This window comes from Corapipo altera, unplaced genomic scaffold, assembly GCF_003945725.1.
Source record: "Corapipo altera isolate COAL_440 unplaced genomic scaffold, ASM394572v1 45, whole genome shotgun sequence".
Taxonomy (NCBI): domain Eukaryota; kingdom Metazoa; phylum Chordata; class Aves; order Passeriformes; family Pipridae; genus Corapipo; species Corapipo altera.
In genome coordinates, this window is record NW_020884877.1 from 11,796,229 (window position 1) to 11,811,246 (window position 15,018).

Below are 15,018 nucleotides of genomic sequence, written 5' to 3' on the forward strand. Positions count from 1 at the left end.
GAGCCGCCCCCGAGGGAGCGGCCGGGGCGGCGCCGGAGGGGCTGGCTGAGCCGGGCGCAGCCGCGCGTCGCTGTCCCCACGGGCCCGGGCGCTCCCGCTCCGCACTCGGGTGAGTTACCGCGGGGTCCCGCTGCTGCAGCCCGGGCTCGCCCCGGGCTGTTGCACAACGACGCAGCGCCCTGGGACGGCTCCGGGTTGGGGTCAGCCCCGCACAGGCAGCCCGAGGAGCCCGGGCCGGGTGTCGGTGCGGGGCTGCGGCCGGTGCGCCCCTCGCACCTCCGGCCGCTGGGAACGCCCCTCCGGGGACTCGGGCACAGCGGGGCGGGCCGGCCGTGGGCTCTGTCAGGGCACATCTCTTGGGGGCTCGAGAGCGTTCGTGGTTTGTACTTAGTGGCTCAGAAAGCTCTTCTCTCGAAGCCCGGGGAAGTTCTGAACCGTTGTGTTGCAAACTAGTTGCACAAGAGCGGGGCGAATAACTGAAAACATAATCGAACTCCATTTTAATTTTATATAATCATGTTTTTCTTCGGCTTTTAAATGGAAACCTTATCAACAGAGTGTTAGCTTTAAAGAAGTAATACTTAAAACTTCACCTCGATCTGTTTTAATTCTTTTAATGCTCCAAAACTAAGACTCTTGTGTTCTGATGATCTTCGAGTGTGGGTTGGTACAATATATGCTATGCCGTGGAGTTTCTTTTAACATAATTCAGGTTATATAAATGGGTATTTCCTACAGGTAATATCACTTTAGCAGTATTGGATATACCTTTTTCTGTTCAATGGACACAGTTGCTTTTCCGTCTTAGGCTCTGCTTGGCCCATCTGTTTTTCTAGCTGTGTGTGGCACAGCCGTGACCACTTTGCTTCCTTCTCAGTTTCTTGGAAAATACTGCAGCAAAAATCAGTTTCTTGGCCTGTGCTGTGTAAATACCCTGTGAATTTGTTTTTGCCTATATTATTGAGGTACTTCTGTTATCATTCCTGAGGGACCATTGACAGACCAATTCCTGTGTACCTGTTTTTCTACCTTCTTCCTCCATCAACTGTGACTTCTGTTCCCAAAACCTTACTTTTGTTACTCATTTGCCTGCTTTGTCAAATCTTTTCTACCAAGCCGTCTGTTGCAGTTTTCTTGAGTTCAGCAGCTGCTGGCTTCTTCTCTTACAGACCTAGCCTGAAAAGCCACTGTGTTCTTTAGATAGCAAATAATCATTATCTTTGACATATAGTTTTAATTGTATTTATTAAATGGAAAAGTTATGTATGTATCCTTTCCCATAAAATGTTCGCTCACAATGAGCAACAGGGTGCGCAGTCTTCATTTAGCCCCTCACATTTTGTGAGCCAACAGATGGGGAAGGATTTATGCACTTGTGCAAGTACAGTACAAGCTCCTAGTTTCTATGTGCCTGGTAGCAATTCTCATAGCAGTAAAGGTGAGTGTGAAGGACTGGGACTGATCTAACTCCTTAACTAGAATGTAAAAAAATCCCCACCTTCTGCTACACACTTCTGTGAGAATTAGCAGTGCTATTGCCTGCAATATTCTTGAAAAAGGTATTCCCTTATTGTGCACCTCTGCCTGGAAATAGGATGCACCTCTGCAAGCAGAGGTGAAATGAAATGTTGCCTATTACATGTGAGGAACGTGGACTTCAGACCATCCAAGAAAAAAGTGCAATGGAACAAGTGTCACGATGTTTCAAATCACACATACAAAGGCAGGATGTAGTAGCTGTTCTCTTCAGTAAATTTGAGGTTATTGAAATGGTTGCTTGTAACCTTGTAAAAAAAAAAAAAAGCTCAACAAGTTCCTCTCTTTACTAAGTTTTAAGCCTCACAACAATAAGAGAGAAAAAAGAATTCCCTTTCCAACACAGAAATGAAGTTGTGGGTTGCACTTAGGCTGAAGTAAGACTGATTGTGACAATTGGCAAAACAGACAATAACTGAGTGTCCGTGTATCTGTTAGGACAGTTCTCTAGGTAGAAAAACCCTAAGAGTCTCCAGCTCAATTAAGTTGATCTCTTCAGTGCAAAGGGCTCTAATGAGGAACTGCACATACTTTTTTTCTTGACGTGCTGCATTAGATTGTCAAGTGAGTAGATTTATTTTTTATTTCCCATAGCCTGTCATTTCCACATGAGGTAGATTCTGCAGGCAAGTCAAAGAAATACACCATTCAGGACTGGCAACAAGTCATTGCTTTTTGAGTTGGTTGATTTTTTTGATAATGAGGTTTAATAACCTTGTTGAATAGGAATATCTGATCAAGGTATCTGTAAAAATATCTATTTATGTATCTATGTGGATAAATTTCAATATAAGAAAGCATCCACATTTCTGAGCATATTGTTATCTATCAAAATGATGGATAAGTTTGGAGGAAGTAGATGAGAGAGTATCACAACCACTTTCTTAAGTAAAAGTGATTTATTTTGACCCTCCCAGTTGTTCTGTGTTCACCTTGTGATATCGAACTGTACTGGTAGAGCTTTCTTTCCTTCAAAACTCACAAAAGAATATCTTTTGTTTAAGCCAGTGTTAGATATAATGCAATGTAGTATGTTTGGCTGAAATGAATGTAGTCTAGTAGGAGTTGATCATGTCAATCTGTTCAGGAAAACAGCTAATTGGATGTTATTGTTAGTGTAGTAAATCTCCATCATATGAATCCTGTTCTGTAGTTTCTCTTTCAAATGTGCTAAGAATTTACAATTGTACTGGAAATCGATGGAAGTGCAAGTTAATTGTCTCAGAAAATCTGAGCTTTGAAGAAGTTTGCTAGCACTTGAAGTTGGAGAAGAGTTTGGCTTTGAAAGTTTGTTGGGAAATGTTTGAAAGAGACTAAACTGTAACAAAAAAGAATATCCAGTGTAAGCAGAGGACAGCTGGATGCTCTCTGTGCTTTAAAGAACTCGAGACATTTTTATAGCACTGTGTGGGTGGTTAGGAAAGTTTGTGTACACTTCCCAATAACGTTCGTGAGCAAGAATAAATTTTGGCTTTGTCTCTTACTTTTTTCTTTTTCTTTTTTTTTAATTAAAAAAATAGAGATGGTATAATAGTCATGCTGAATAAGAATGCAACAGGTTATGTATAGTCCAGAAAGACAAGGAAATTACTGAAAAACTGTCAGATTATTGTATCTATTGTTGCATCTGAATAGCCTTTTGTTTCTTTTACTTTCTTTACCTCTTAAATTTGCAAATGAGAAAAATACCTGTTTGATAGATATTGCTATTTCTGTGATCCTTACTGAAATGAATATAGCAATAGCATCTTGAACATACTTTGTTTAAAAAAATCTATGATATCTTTGGAACACGCTGGGCTTTGTGAGCTGATGTTGAAGAAAACTACAAGTGGAAGGACTTATATGAAGTATTTGTTCTAAGTAAAATCAATTCATACTATAGTTGATTTTTTCATATATAGTTGTAAAATTTTGTTATATTTTGTCCTTTAATAGAACCAAGAAAACCCAAAACAGCAAAAGCTGTTGGAATTTATCACTGAACATTTTTGCAATGCAGTAGACTTTTTAAGGAGAGTGAAAATAGTCAATTGGAGGTTCGAAAAAGGGTGAGCTTAGGGGAGAAAGAGTTAATACAGAAAGTTCAGCTGAAGATGCCAGTAAATGATGCCAGGTGTACCCCTGCTGGTAACACTGGATGTGTGGTTCATCAGGAAGAAGGAATTAGATTGATTCTTGTATCCCGAACATTACTTTCTTCTTTTTCCCCTCCCTTGCAATTATAAAGATACGCTTTAAAATGACTAAACCATTCACTAAAATTAGGCCACTTTGCGTGATGTATTTGCAGTGATTGTCTTGGCTGAGGCTGGTGTGGTACAAGTCCAGGCAGTAACCTCTTGGGCACGAATTAAATATTAATCCCCTGCTGCTTGAGTTGCAGTGCTTGAGTTGCAGCCAGCAAGAAGTCCTGCAAAGTCTCCAGGTTAATCACCTGGTTAAAGTTTGCCTTGGCCTCCATCTCATTCCAACCCTAAGTAACCTATTATTTTAATATAGCACATTCCTAGAGAACTTGAAAGAGTTTGAAATATGTTCAGTTTTCTGATACAGTATATTATACCAAAGTTAAACTTTGTACCACAGAATACAGCTTTAGGTGAAGGGGAAAGAATATGACACAGTGGTCAGATTAGTCATTTTCAGCAATAAACTAGTTTAATGGCTTTTGAAAACACTTCACCTGCTACCTATGCAGGTGTTATATAGACCAATGAAAAATCATGGAGGAGGAGTTGGAAGTCATGGCTTTGAATTTGTGTTATCCACGGGTGACTGATATACAGTGAACTGAAATGCTGCTCAAGACTGTTCAACTGTAATACTTTTATGGCATATTTGTTTTATTGAGGTAAACAATTAAACCAGCCGGTAAGAACTGAAGCCAGCAGTGCTATCTGTGGTGGATAAAACTGCTGAAAACCATGGAAGGCTTATCTGAAACAGATACTGGCAAATACATTTCAAGTAAAGATAGGCATTGTGTACTTTCAGCTTTCCTACCCCATAACTGCCTTCTGTATGGGAAAAACAAGGCTAGTGACAGTCACGTATTAATTGGCAGCAGCAAGAAGTCAATTGCTCTTATAGCACTCAAGTTTTTCTAAACTATAAGAGCACTATTACTGCTCTGTGAAGCAAGTGCAGGAACAGCTCTGTCTGTGGGTATTTTTTTTGTTTCAGTGATTTTTAGATATGTATTTCTTAATTTTTCTTTACAACTTTTTAAAATAAGGAAATGAAAAAATACATTCCGTAGCAGATTCTCTTCGTTTAATATTAGTTTTACCTTGACATGCATATGCCAACATTTCAAATAGAAGCAAAGTCTCTCAGAACCATCCATTTAAATTAAATATTAATTTGGCACCATACATTTATCTTTACTTGCTGTTGTTACAGACTGCTTGGTTACTCAAATTAATATTTAATTTAAAAGTGTTTAATTATTACTTTCGAGAAGAGCATTTGTCTTCATCCTGTGAAGGATCTTCTGTTATCTGTCTTTTGCCATTTTGAATTCTTGGTGAAGTATTTGCTCTGCTTTCTTTAACTGACACATTGATTTTTGAATGTTATGTGTTGATACATGGGCTTTGTGTTTGCCTTTTAATTTTTGTGTTAATATGCACTCTAGAATAAGTGTTTTGATATGTTGTTCACAGAGATCTTAGCAAGCTATTAGAAGATAATAAGAGTGCTAATTACTCAAGTTAGCATTATTTTATCAGCAGAGTATAACTCCTGCTCAGTAGTATATTACTAAACCCTAGCACAAGTATTCATTGGCAAAGCTCCAGTAGGATGGGTATAGCTGAGAAATAATACGTGAGTGCAATTTATACACTACAGATCCACTTGAAGTTTTTCTTTATGTCAGTTCATATTTCTGATTTGGCCTGATTAGTTGCAGTTTTAATACTGGGAAGAAGGAATATAAAATAGTGTTTATATTTAGCAAAGGTATTTTTAAGGTACTGTAAATGACTATTAATTGACAGATTAACTAAACCATTTCAAGAAGTGTACCTTTGTTGTTAATGCTACTGCAGTACTGAGGGAGTTGACACCACCCAACCTTGTACTTGTCTTGCAGTCTTAAGACTTTTAGTCTCACTTCTGCAGTATTATTATGAGCAATTTTATTAAAAAAGAGAAGAGAAAGGAAAATAAAGTTCCTTTAAGACTGATGTTGCAGCAACAAGTTATGTAAGACCAGTTTGAAACCATCTCTTTAAAACCTTTTAAGGAAGTATCTTCTGCTTTGCTATGAAATGTAAAGACATCAACTTTTCCCTCCTTGTCCCCACCTCTCTCTTGCAGTTTCAAAGTTTTATTGCTGTTTGCTGTATTGATTTTATATGCTGTCTCTTGTAAGTATAACAAAAATTCCACTTCTGGAGACAGCTTGGAAAACAAAGTTTGCGTACTTGGGAAATTGACTCAGAAGGAGCTTGTTTGATAGCGTGCCTTTAAGAGCAGGTTTGTTTTATGATTAAGGGTGTGTCTATTTGCTGTGTTTGAAATTAATACCTACAAAATGTTGAAGCAGTGACTTTTCAACAGCTGAGTTATGTGAAAAGCTGCTGTGACTTTGATTTGCTTCCTGGTCAGGTCATGACCACCATTTAGTTGTAAAGAGCTATGATAGAAAGATCCTGGGGGGTTTTGTTTGTTTGTACCCTTGTGGTAAAATTAATATCTTCCTACCTATTGCTGTAATTGGAGTGGAGCAATTCCTGTACTGCTTGGGCTGTTGGAAGACCCCCATTCAGAATTCCCAGGCAGCACGTGGTCAATGCAGTTCTGCTCCCATGTAAGATGGCCAGTTTTTCTGTCTGCTCTGCAGCTGGGCATCTGGGTGTGGACACTTGATCCTTTCTTCTTTCTACCCTTAGGAACTGTTTGTTTGGGTTATGTGCTGTTGGGTAAGAAGACTGAATTTTGTTATAAATCAGGGTATTTCCAGTTAGATTGCGTGCAGTTATGTGACCAGATGACACAATCATCTGGGTAGCAGAACAATGGGCAGGAGAGGGTGGCAGGGATGAGTGGGTGGCTCTGAAGGTTGGTGCAGCTCAGCTCAGATGGGTGAGCTTTTCAGATGCTTCATGGCCAGAAGGAGAACAGGGAGACTGTAGCGGCAGAGGTCACACAAGACGTGTCAGTACGAGTATTCCACCCCAGCTTGTTACACTAATGCTTGTCTTCACCACCATGACAGAAGTAGTCACTGATAAGTCTGCACCAGTGCAGATAATACAGTCATTAGGTGCCCTTGAAACAAATGTACTATAGACCTTGATGCAATCTGCTATGAATTATTTGACATGAGATGCATGGACATGTTTTCTGTTTTATAATACTGAATTATATTCACACTTGGTTTACTTTTTTCTACTGTAGATGAGTCTTCAGCAGATCTGTGTCAGCTGAGGAGTTTCTGGAAGATTGTCCTGCTGATATTTGTAAAATAAATCAAAAAAATCTGAGTAGACTTTTGAAGCAAATAGGATTTAAGATACCTAAGGATGAAAATGGAAGTCAGTAAAAAAAATAATGCTAGTGAAATACATAATATGAAAAACAGAACTTTATGTTTGAAACTAAACCGTGACTTCTAACAGCTGGTCTTCCAAATTATTTAAATTGAATTCTTTGGCTATGGAAATGCACATGATATTTATGTGTCTCATAAGATGTGTAGGTTGTAACAGAGAATTACAGCACAGTGACTTCTGATACTGTGCTTTCTATTTTGGTTTTAGTATTTGAACTAGAATATTATTATTATTATTCTTCAATTAGTGTAAGTTGTGACTCAGTGAAATGTTGTAGTGCCATGGAATGTTTTATGGCTTGATTTGTGATCCTTTATCATCTGCCACTTCAGGAATCTAGTCTGAACCAACCACTCTTGGGAATCCTTGCTCAGCTGATAAACAGTGTGCACATGTCTAGACATCTCTCAAAGTTTCTTTTTGTTGGCAAAATGAAGAATGGAAGCCACTTAAATAATGAAACAGTTGAGTGCTTTAAATTATTCTGAAAAACTGTTACTAAGGTCAGAACCATAGAATTATTTTAAACACAAAATGAAACTTGGGATGGGAGTTTTTGGTAAAATGTGGATCTATGTGACAGAGATGATGAACAAGGTCTTATAAAATGCAACGAGTAATAACAATTAACAGTTCATAGCTGAGTCAATGGGCAGTGATTTACCCTACCAGGATCTGTCTTTCCATGTCTGAATTAACTGTGTTATAGAGAAACCTTAGAATCTTGCAATTTTTTTACTGATAATTTGCTATAGTCTCATTTTTTCCTAAGTATTTACTGAGGCACAAGGAAGAAAAGTGTTTTGGTCAACAGAAAACTGTGTTAAGATCCAAAGCTGACATTTCCTTTGCATTCCATATTTTTCTTAGTTTACAAGTGATCTTAACATTTTTGCTCAACAAATTGATTCTAATTATATCTGGAAAGCAATAAAATATTCTGTAATGTCTTCTACTAGAAAAATCAGCATAAATGCTGATTTTAGAAACGATCTTCTAAATATAGTGTACTGTAATATACTTGCAAACTGGATGCCTTCCTCCCCCTCGTATTTAATACTATGAAGCCTGCAGTATGTTTACTGCTTGTGGATGAAAAAGGTATATTGACATGCTTTTTATTTGTGGCAAATAGTTGTGTTTTGGCTGTCATAGGTGCTGGTAAAGTGTATGAGGGGACACATGTCAGGGAATGGCCTCTGCCTTGATTTCTTAATCAGAAGGCTGAGAGAGACATCCTTGTGATAACTGGAGGTGTGGGCTATGAGTGTCCTGTATACTCCAAGGGGACAGACACGGAAGAAACCCCAAGGGAAATGGTGGGCAGTGAAGGCTTTTGATTTAGATGGAAGGACACAATTACTGTTAGTTGAGTTTTGCAGTTTTGTTGTTCTTTTGAGAATATTGACAATTACTTTGGTAAGAAATATAAAACCTTTTATCTACTCTGATTTATGCCTTGGAAGATGAATTAGATCCCTTTACTTTCAGAATTTATAAATTTAAAAGTGAGGGCTTTTAAATGCTCTTTTAAACACAGACAGAGCTTTAGTTTTGTACCCAGTTGTTGTTCAGTTCCTCAGTGGGCTTATCTTTTTTATGTAAAAGCTGTCATTATGTACAGAAGTGATAACTTACATGTGGATGCCTGACACGTTGGCCTTTCTTGAACCTTCTGATTTAGTTGTTTAATTTTACAGGACCTTCACACGGAAGAGCTTCCTGAAACCTTTGTGGGGGCTGATCACTTTTAGAGGCTTGCTTTTTGCTGAGAAATGTGTGAATTACAAGTGCTTAAGACAATGAGTAAAATCTACCCTTGCCTCATTCTATGGAAAGACAACTCTCACATACATAATGGTGTGGCTAGAGGAAGGGGGAAAAGCTATACAAAGTCCTTTCATGCAAATTAAATAACGATTTCTGTGATGTTTCGTGTCAATTTAGGGAGAGTGTTTTTGGTCGTCAGTGCACAGATGAATGGTATTATTATTGACTGAAGCTTTTTTGTAATATGTCACTAATGAAGGCTGTTCATGTTGTCAAATAAACCATTTAACCATAGATTACTTGTTTGGAAAGATACTGTCACTACAGTGAAAAAGTGCCCCTAGGTCTCCCTTTCTCCAATCTGTTATAGTCCTGTACTGCCCGGTGTTGACCAGTTGAACAGCAATGTAATTTTGGCCTTATTTCTGGGTCAGTTTTTTTCTCCCCTTTTAGAAACTAAATAATCTTTTTAATTGTATTAGAAGTTGAACACTCAAAAAAATTCACCCTGCTTATTTAGTCAGAACTATGCACTGACACTGAATTCCCAGCATTATCTATATGAATTATGTATGTGAAAAGAGCACATTAATTGCAAGACTGACTCACAAAGGTGTTTTAACAGCTGTGCCCCACAGACTGCAGTGGGAACTGAGTATCTACGTACTCTGCCAGATGTGGGCACATCACAGATCTGCCCATATCTGGAGCAAACGCTATTCCCTGCAATATTATCGTATTCTTAAGCTTTTAGGCTTAAGATTGTGCTCTAGGCTGATTTGTGTGGAATTTCCTTGGTGCAGCCTTACCAGGTAGATGTCTGTGCTTCTGAAGGAGGGCTGGTAGATGTGTGCTGGCAGGACATGTGGTGAACCTCATTGCTTTCTAACCCACCCAGACACTCTAGTTGCTTACTGCTGTAGTTTGTCCACAAACAACAAAAACAAAGTAAGTTGCTTGTGAGATCAGTGAGGTGGAACTTGTGGAAACGTGCTTCTTGTAGTACTAGAGCACAGCAGTTTCCACGTCCAGGCTGTAATGACCCATCTGGTGCCCATCCCTGTAACTTGCCCAGCCATCAGCAAAATGCCAGCTAGAAATGGGGGCTTTACAGTAATATCCCAGTGTGGTGAAAATGTATGGTACAAGAAAGATTCTGAATAATCCTGGAGAATATTTTTACCCTCAAACAAATACACGGTTTTCATGTTCGGTTTGAAACATGCTTTTCTAAAAAGTGTGAAATCAAAATAGTGGCTATAATAGGTTATAACCCAAGATTAATACAACCTAATAAATGTCATTTGCAGTTTTGTTCGGTTCTTTCCTCTGTTCCTATATTCATCTTTTCTTGCTTCCTGATTTGTTTCATTGGACATACGAATGTGCTGTAATTTGACTGGATCATGTTTCCCAGATGACTGAGCCATTATTATAAACAAGTCCTCTTGTGGATAAACTAATGAGTATCCTGTAGCAATGTCCACACAGAGGACATACCTGGCTGACTACTGCAGGATAGCTTGAAGATACTCATTTAACAGGTAACTGTTTTCCAAGTACTGTAGGTTCAGTATAGAAAATAAATTGAAACACAAAGGCTTTTGTATTCCTACCGTTAAAAGATCAGTATTTTACTTACATTGCTTGTTTAGATGTAGGGATTTTTTATTTTATAAATGACGAAATTCAATAAATGCCCATTGTATTATGATGCAGTTTTAACTTGGGAGGAAGAAAATCAAGCACAGATAAAGCCATTAAGAAGTCTACCTCATTTCAGGAAAAGCTGATCTATCTGAGATGGCTGCTCTTTGAATACCTTTCGAAATGGAGTTATGTGGTGCAGCACACAGAGATTAGACAACAGCTAGAAAGTCAACCGCAACAGAATTAGCCACTTTACTTGCTGAGGCAACACAGCAGTATTTTGTTGATGTATCAAGCATGTAAAAACAAATAGACAGACTAACCCTCTCATAGAAAACAATCCTGTATTTTTGCCAGCCTCCTAATTTCATTGTGCAACTTGTGTAATAGATTGTAACTTGAATATATATTAACCTTGTGTGCTTATTGACTTAATAATTTTGTAATGCTGCTGATGCAAGATAAAGAGTAAATAGCTCTGTTAAGCTGAAACAGAGAATCAGACTTTGAGTAGAAGGTACCATAACACTACAACCCAAATACACTGTGGAAAAGTGAAAATTGAATTAACACAATATAATTAAGACTGGAAAGAGAAGAACAGAACCCATCTAAGTGAAACGGCAAAGTTCTGCAAACATGTACGATTCATTGCTTTGGATACTGATGTTCCAGAAGGCACTCCGGGATGTCAAGAGATTTAGGACGAAGTTTGAAGATGTGACATGACACCCTTGGCCATTTTTGGCTTGTTCTTAGCAGTCAGGGTAGCACTTGAAAATATGGGCATAGTTCAGTTTATTCAAGAAAAATTCACTGTCAGCAGCTCACCATGTTAGACCTTACCCTGTCTTCTCCTTTCAGCTAAAGCAGGGGAATTTGGAGCAAATACAATGTGTGATAGATCTGATCCTCAATACTAGAGGATAACTTTGGAAAAATCGGGTATTGGACAAAGAAAATAAGTGCCGGTGTCAGAATTAAGAGTTTGCTTTCTGTAAGCCGTGCAGATGAGACCATCTTTTTGATTGGTTGGTTGGTTGGTTGGGGTTTTTTGGGGTGTGTGTGTGATTTTTTTTTTTATTTTTTTTTTTAAATATGTTGAGTCCTGGGCCCATTCAGCCCCTCTGTATTAAACTGTATTATTATTTTAAAGCTACCATCTACACTATGTATTGATTAAACAATTTAGAAAGCACAGATACTTCTGGAATATCTGAGATTGTTTCATGTTCTGTCTTCTGCAAAAAGATCTGCAGCACTGAGCAAGAATCCCCTGATCGGTTGTACCATAAATGGTCACCTCAAGGCAGACCAGATGTGGTGGGAAAAGGATATATATATGTATTTCTGACTCCAGAGATTAATGAGCCAGAGAGGAGAATGTCTCTCCTGCTGCTGTGCCCCAGGCTGGAAGGGAGTACTGTGAGGCTCTTGCACACAGTCCATGTTTTAAGGAGTAGCAGGGAAGTAGGGATTGATTGATTTTGCAGAAAAACAGAAAACTTGCCAAAGTGAAAAAGTAAACTGCTTTATGTCTTTCCTTTTTCTTTTCTTTGCTGTCTTTCTGATGAAGATGTTTTTCTCTACCTGCTATGGTCTCGCTTACTGTTAGCATTAGGATTTTGCAGTTTTTGCAATTGAAATAAAGTTAGTACATTAATGACCATAAACACCCTACAACAGCTATTTTTTATTGCAGTTACATTCTTGTTCATTTTATGTTCTTCAGGCTTAAACTTGTCTTTTCACTATTATTGGAGAAATATACAAGGTATATTCTTTCCCTGGCAGTTTGGAAAGTTTGCTTGCCATAGGGTGTATGTAAGAAAACCATCGTGTTGAGAGCTTTACAGACCTTTGTTGATACCATTCCTGGAAGGTGCTGCTTCAGGTGAAATACATAAGTCATCCACCACTCAGAGGAGATGTTTCTGGTGTGAGGGTTGGGAGAGTGGGTGAGTAGTATCCAGAATTGTACTTCCAGCCAGGCAGAGCCTCTCCCCATTTTTGTCAGAGTATTGCCCAGACAAGGCTTGTAGTGAAGCTTTCTTAAGAATGCTGGACAATCCAGCCAGGGAATTATTCCACTAATCTAATTTATAAGAGTAGATCCTGACAATTTGGCATTTATTAGGAGAGCATGCTGGAATACAGTGGGAGGTACAGTCTGAAATACGAGATGTATGTTAGGAGAAAATAGAAATTGGCCTACACACACTTAACATTTCAGGAACTGATCTTATCTGTCTCTCTTGAGGCAGCAGAATGTCCAAAGACACATGGTCAGCATGGACAGCATATTTTAACAGTCTTATTTATGTAGACATGAAGTGGAAATTCTCTTGCAACATCAGTTCTTTAAAGCTAGGGCTTTTCAACTCTTAAAAGAGTCCTTTCTTAGGTAAGTTAGCCTGCCAGGGCTTAAAAAGTGTTTCCTGATGCAGGCATTCAAAGACTTTAGGGCCAGGAAGGGCAAATGGGCATCAATGAGCAGAAGCAGGCTGGTGTAGTGTTAAAACATACTGGTTTAGTGTAAGTCTGGTCACACCATTAGTAAGTGGCACAGGTATGAAAGACAGAAAAAAGACACCCCATTAAACTCAAAAGCACTGTGTTTGCTCCTTGATTGCCTGGAAGGTCTTGGTGAAGGACGTGGTGAAGCAGACAGCTCCGCAGGGCAGTCGGGGATTTGACCTTGTGTATTCACAAATCACAGGTTGCTGTCACATGGCTTTGTTTGACAGCTGTCTGTTCTGTCACGCTACCAAACCCTAAATTCAGGCATCTAAATTTGCTATGGTAACCCTCTGCCTTTTAGTGCAGATAACTTCTGCCATTCCCTTTTCTCCATTCTTCACAATTGTTTTTAAAAAGTTTTGATGTTGGGCTAACTTCATCTGCTTTCTATGCTTTCTCTCAAGCATGAGACTTATGTGTCCAGGATTTTTTTCTGTAATTATAAGCTGTAATTAAGTAACTTACCTTGAAAAAGATTTAGAAAACGAACCACTAGTTATGATGACAGAGATAATCTGAAAACATTACATGATTTGTAAATAATTCTTAAAAACTACTTGAACAAGATCGGTTCCTGCAGCGAATAATGAGAGGAAGACATTCAGCTGTTGCTTCCACTGCGCTTTTCTTAAGTGGTGAGATGTGTCCAGCTCCTCTTACACTTGCTTTATTACTTTATGGCCTCCTTTTCATTCTTGCCTTGGAGTATCTCAGGTCCTTGATCCTCATTTCCTACACCTTTTTTTTTTTTTAATAAAGCAAAAATGTAAGGTGCTTTTCGTTCATTCATTTGCTTTCTGGAAAAGAAATAAGATTTGAAGGATACTTTGCCATGTCTGTTTCTGTGAGAAAGGTATAGGAGTGCTTTCCTGCTCCTCATGGGATGCTGGTCTGAGCTCCTTGCTGGATGCAATAGCCATCGTTTCTGTTCCTCTTTCACTGACTCATACTGGCATGTGAAATCATCTGTCTCTTTGGGGTTAGATGCTAACACATCATGGGAGAGGAAAATAAATCCTTGTCTAGTGGATTTGTTCTGCTAGTGTTATCCCAGTTTATGTTGCAAAAGGCAGGACTTTAAGAAGTGAGTGCACAAACCCCACAATGTACTCTGTATCAAGGGGATAGCTAGTAATGGGTTGAAGGTGCTGTCTGAGATAACAGATTGTTTCTCTGCTGACACTTGGGCTGCTGGATCGTTTCCATTCTACCAGTGCTACCTGTAAATGGATTATATTCCATACAACACCAAAACCAGTCAGATAAATGAGAATAAAACAATAATACAGGAATAAAACAAAAGATTAACATTTTGTTTAAAGCACAAAAGTCAGTCTATGAAAGTAACATGAAAACAGGGTCGCTTTCCTTTGTTTACCCTTCTGCAAATGTTTGCTTAGGAGCAATAAGAGTTAATTGTCAAACTTTACAATGTAGTCAGAGATTTTCTCATAAAATGTATAACAGACTTTGCCCAGATGGCAAATGCTGATATGTAAATCCCAAACATGAAAATTTCCATTGGGGGCCAGATGGTGGCTTAATGTGAATTGTTTAACATTTATGTTTATCTTATTAAAAGTGCCTTTATATGTCCAAACTAAGCTATCAGTGTGATTGGAAGAGCATATCACTAATGAACAGAAAAATCAAACCATCAGTACAAGGCAACTCCTGCTTACATGGATCATGGGAAAGCAAAGGATGTCGTCTGTTGAAAAGTTCTTTTTCTGCCTACAAAGTTATGAAGAAAATATAACCAAAATTAAATTACTGTCTGCCTGGGGAAAATATTAAACCCATGTTATTCTCCCAGAAGTTAAAAATGTTGGACAACAGTAATACCCATCTTGAATACTGTAATGTATTTCCCCTCAGCGTAGGTGTTGGTGTTCAGCTCTAGAGGCGAGAGGGAAGCATTTTGGCTGCAATCCCTCCTGGGTGCTGGCCCTTTGTGGCTGCAATCCCTCCTGGGTGC

The 15,018-nt window shown here is 38.6% G+C and overlaps 1 protein-coding gene across 5 annotated transcripts in view; it reads left to right on the forward strand.

Annotated features, from left to right (window-relative positions):
- Positions 1 to 23: 23 nt before the first annotated feature.
- Positions 24 to 15,018, forward strand: part of NFE2L2 (nuclear factor, erythroid 2 like 2) — a 24,331-nt gene continuing 9,336 nt past the window's right edge. The window contains exon 1 of one of the 5 annotated variants that reach the window (XM_027637058.1): positions 24 to 109. The gene's annotated coding sequence lies outside the window, so the exon portion shown is untranslated. Of the gene's footprint in view, positions 110 to 357; positions 380 to 5,999; positions 6,022 to 10,229; positions 10,415 to 11,963; positions 11,987 to 15,018 lie in introns of those variants that run through there. The other 4 variants (XM_027637060.1, XM_027637062.1, XM_027637059.1 and 1 more) reach the window with 4 other exon arrangements.